The 5537-nt window shown below is 33.4% G+C and overlaps 1 pseudogene; it reads right to left on the reverse strand.

Annotated features, from left to right (window-relative positions):
* Positions 1–558: 558 nt before the first annotated feature.
* Positions 559–5326, reverse strand: LOC149556543 (mitochondrial arginine transporter BAC1-like; annotated as a pseudogene).
* Positions 5327–5537: the final 211 nt, after the last annotated feature.

The following is a 5537-nucleotide window of genomic DNA, read 5'->3' on the forward strand; positions in this document are numbered from 1 at the left end:
TTTCTGAGCAGACACAAATCCTCAATAATAATGCTACTATGATTTTCTTGTTTAAATCCAAAAAAAGTTGTATTATCTTGGGTAGAGAAGACTACTATTGTTTTTGGTTAAGGATCCTTTAGATCAGTAGAATCACATGTAAACTAGATGTGACATTGTAGTAAGCAAACTGTAATAAGAGCTAAGAGCTTGCCTAGTGATTAGAGCTCGAGACTAGACACTGCATGAAGCATTTGTAGGTATTTGAGTTTGAAGTGTCACTAGCACAGAATCAAACTGAAAAGAAAACTTGGCAAATAAAACTAAATAAAAATAGTCCTTTTGAGTAAATATCAACATTGTATGAACAATACCATTACAGTGCACTATAATTGGTACAAATATATTGTTGGCTAAGTCCCATGACATAATGCTAGTTCCTAGGTACGTCAATATGCTTACTTATCCAAGTATATCATTTTCTTACAGATAAAGGTCAATCTACTAAAAAAAGAAAAGACCACTTTTTACAAATTCACACAGGTATAAACCCATTGAACTCTGAAGGTAATGCTCTTACTACCGTTTCACCCCTAGTAAATTTTTTGTAAGTTCCCAGGTGATGATAGTTGTAGCATTAGCAAGGAAAGCTCTCACCAATGTAGGCCCCAAGCCAGCATATAATCCTCTAAAATTGAGTTCTCTATAAATCTTCCAAACATAGAATTGGGAAATGGTTTCATGTTCATTAATATGAGTACTTATTGCTTTTAAATTCATCTATTGGTTATCTAAGACTACTTAGTAGAATAGATCCTAGACAAACAGATAGAAGCTAAGTCTCGTGGTATTTGAATATTTAAATTTTAATCTTTTAATTAGAACATTCTATATACCCACTATAAAATAAGCATGCAAACAATTGGTGTTAGTATCGTGAATGATAATTTTTTTATCCAGAACACAAGAAAACATGAAAATAAATGAATTAATCGAATTCAATAATCCAACCATCAATCCTAACAGATATCCTAATTGTTGTCATAAGAATCCAACAACTTTGTAAAAGCCTAGTCAAAATATTTATTAAAAATTAATTTAAAAACATATTTTCTAGAGTAGAGTCCATGTAAAAATGAAAATTTATGTCCTACCATCCTGATTGTGTGTATAGGATTTTTTCTTACATTAATATTTGGACTGTTTGAATATGGGTTTTTGCAACATCGAGAGGCAAAACAACTAACCAAAACTGCAAAGCAAATTACAAGTTTTGTTGCACACATTTGATCTGCAAAAACTAAGTTTAAATACTTAAATTGAAATTTCAACATTAAGGTTACATACCTCAATTCCTGCAAGCCCACCAGAGAAAACTCCAACTCTTGCTTCTATAAAAACTTTAGAAGAGTAGTTGACAAATTGAAAATGCTGGGAATTAATTTGGGGATTCACTTTATCATGCATACCAATAAGTGAAAGCATATGATATCAATTCAATTCATAAGTACTGAAGAAAACTGTGTTTCCAATAGACTCCCTAAAAAATGTAGTTAGGCCACCATGAAACAAACCTTGTACCTGGAAAATTATGCACCAATGAAACAATCAAATAATATCTTGTATAATGAAGGATACCATGCGAAGCATTTATATTGCATGTCTACAACTACATACCAAATAGTAACAAAAATTTAACACCTTACCCTTTCATTTCTAAGAGTTCGCAGTGCACAGTCCAGAGGCCCATCATATATCTACTGATGCTTTTTTAGTTGCCTATTGTCATTCTCCTAAACTTGCAATCTACATTGAAAAACAACAAATAGTCAATGGTATGGAGTCTAGAATTCAATTTATATACATACAATAGAGACAATGTCTAGTTCTCGTTACCTTTATCAACTTTGCTGGGCATAATACAAAACTTATTAATGCTCCACCAAAAGCTGTAGAAGGAACAACAATCTGAAGTTTGGGCTTGCCGCTACCAGGATCTCCTCCCTTTCCAAAGAACCACCATGCCAAATATGATCGCATTAGGACTGCAGACATAAACTACACACTAAAAAGAGAAAAAAGTACATCAAACAGTCGCCAATGTGCCTATGAAGATAAATCAATATGCCTACTTATCCAGGTATATCATTTTCTTAAGGATAAAGGAAAATCTATTGAAAAAGGAAAAGACCACTTTTTACAAATTCACATAGGTATAAACCCATTCATTGTGTGAAAGTAGAAAGCAAATCTAAAGTACTAGTGATGCAAATAAAAGTATCTAGCATACAATCAGGCAATTCACCTTGAACAACCGTCCAAGTTGCTCAACGCACTACATAAAAAGTTGTTGGTGTGCTAAAAATTTTCTACTCTTCATAATTCTTATAATTTATGCATCAATTGCATAACATCTATATTTATCCACATCCTCAATCACCTTTTTTTTCCTCATCCACTAGTTAAGCATTGTCCCTACATCAGAGATTTTGGTGTTTGATCACGAGATTGAGAAGCGTGAAGACAAGAACAATGAGACCGCAAGGTTCTCAAGGTTAAGCACTCGCCACTTGCTAAATAAAGGAAGCACCTTGCAATCTAGCAACCCATGTGAAGTACCCAATTAAAAGGAGCCTACTAGAGAGTTGGTCAACACATTCTTTTTCATTGTTGAGATATTTTAGACACCCAGAACCCCAAATAGCAAAAGCAAGCAAACAAATTCAAGACTATTTAGGCTTTACCCAATAATAATATCCCAGGAGTCCAAGAACAACATTTGACTACAAGGGTGGTGACAAGAAGTGTGGGGCAGCATCCTTTTAGACCATATAAATTCTTCTACAGTTCATGTTTTGAATGCCATAAAAACCTAGAATTAACATTAGAATCCATGGTTTGAATAATATAAACTCTTAGAATCAATACAAAATCCATGGTTTGATTGCTATGAAAACATAGGACCAGTACTAAATTTCATGCTTTGAATGCAATTAAGACTCAAAGTAGTCATATAATATTTTGTAACTCAATAGATTAAATGCATTGTAGTACTTACCAATTGTGATGTTGCAAGATGTGCATGAACCTACAATGTTCATCATACCAATGACAATCATCTCTTTATTGCCATCAATATTGTAGTTCTTGAACAGTGCAAAAGTTTTGCCATCTGCTATTCCTTCCTGCATGGGACGCATTTAAATTAGCTAGAGGTAATAAATTACCAGCCAATGAACATAATTCAAGGGATTAGCTCTTACAATGAGTGTGATGATGCCAATTATCAGTCCTGCCTTCACAAGGGTCTTTAAATATTTGGCCTCGAAAACAAAGAATTCAGTGGTCAATGGGTTCAAACCACTTTTTAAGTGACCAACCTGTTTGAAGCCACCTAGAAAAACATTATCAAAAGAAACATGCATTTTAGGACAAGAAAATCATGTTTAGAACAACAATTAGACATAATATCAAACAAATTGTTCCATACCCATCATGTTTCAAACTCACTAAATAACTAGTATCTTTTGGGTAGTGATACCAAACATGTACAGATCATAATAATAAGTGATTCATTCTACCATACTTAGACATGAGTGAATTGAACACATTATGCAGAAATGAATACAAGACAATATAGAATAGTTGGTGATAGAAACTCATACAATCTCAACCCCATGTTTATCAGCATGTGTAGCGAACACCAGCATGCTACTAAGAATTACAGATGTCAGAGGAGCAGCTACTGATATCCAGAAGATCTTAGGATTTTTCTTACTCCATTAGATCAGCCCACAAGAATGAAAAAATAGATCAACACCATATCAGACATCACTCATTCCATGTTGTTTCTTCTTGTCATTATGAAGGCTAGGTATTATATGGATAGAAAAATGAAAGAGAATCACAAAGTTATGTTATAATATTGAGAATTTGATGAGTGATGACTAGAAAAAAGAGAAAGCATATTCCAAGCACTATGGTCTCCCACCTCCACTGCACATTGATACAACTACAAGAAGAAAATAACAATAAGTTGGCAATATACTTTATTCAAGAATGAATTCTTTACTCTAGATGTATTCAAATCATGAGGTTGCTGATTCATTGCATATAAACATGCCTTGTGAGTTTTTCCCCATATTGATCTCATGGAAGATGCTATGTCTATCTCTACAGTAAAATGTTGAAGACCAAGAATTCCTTTTAGCTGTTGGAGAGAAACAATAGTGGCTGCACTAGCCATGAAACCCACAATAGTTGCATGTGATAGAAAGTCTATAATGAATCCCAACCTATAGTAGAATCATAAATGATGTGACACATACTATTAGTGACAAAAATCTAGCTGTTTGGCTCCACTGAAAAAGATTCTAGTGTTGTCCATGAAATTTAAATAGTTATATAAATCAGTATGACTTTCTCATGCCATCCCAAATAAGAAAAATTACATAACTAAGAATAGAAATATGGGACATGTTAAAACCATTGAATTACAAGAGTTTTTAGTGCAAGCCTCCCACTCAATTATGTATAGTCACATGTATCTTCTCTATAAAAGAAGAATCCTATGAAGGATAGACACTGAGAGGCTTGCATAGTGACATTATTGCATTATTAGACATGTAAATCATCAACCTGAAAATGCCCATGCTTGCTTGAAAAATCCCAGCAAAGAATGTTGCAGTTAGGACCAAGTGCAAAGCCAGTTGAGAATTTTGTGTTGGGGAGACCTCCTTGGAAATCAATGATCCTATAAGAAGTGACACAATAACCAATGATCTGTAAGATGGTTTATAGCCTCTTACAAATCACCTAAGAAACTCTGAGATTAGAACAAATGCAAAAGGCAATCTATGTGATACCCTTCCAAAAATAATATATAACAGCCACTCTACAGATTCTATTAGCAAAGTGTTATACCATTTGACATTGCCTCCATTACTTTTCCCTTGGCTACTTGGGGAGAATCTCATTGCTCTTCAATTATTTCAATAGAGGGATTTTCCATCTATCAGTAACTACATATGTTAATTAAGGAGTTGATGTTAACACCATCAATCATGTATTAACACCATCAATCATGTAGAAGCTCCAAAAGCAATACTAACTAAGATTCAAAATGTACTATGACATACATATTTTAGTTTTCAATAGAAAATATTATCAATCAAAGGCTTACTTTTTGTGGGGGGTCATTTTCTGGTTCAACAACTCCTTCATTGTCAAGTTCAATGTCTAATTCAACAATCTCATCATCACTGACATTTTCTTCTGGCACTTTTGGTGTAGCGCTTGAAGTACCAAATTGTTCATCTAGATGTATATAATCATCAATTTGATCCATGAAAGTACTTTTTTGGAGCACATTTTATAGAAATTCAGTTAAAAAAAACTAAAAACATTTTGGATTATCACGAACATTATAATTCAGATCAGTATAAAACTCCATAGAAACTGATAAAATTGATTCAACACATGCTTTCTTTCTTACAATTCCTACCTGAAGCTCCTTAGAATAAAACTAGTGAGTTCTTAGGTGAGAATAAAGTTAAATA

Source organism: Cupressus sempervirens, chromosome 5 (assembly GCF_028749045.1).
Source record: "Cupressus sempervirens isolate cs-2001-9-10 chromosome 5, ASM2874904v1, whole genome shotgun sequence".
In the NCBI taxonomy this organism is placed as follows: Eukaryota; Viridiplantae; Streptophyta; class Pinopsida; order Cupressales; family Cupressaceae; genus Cupressus; species Cupressus sempervirens.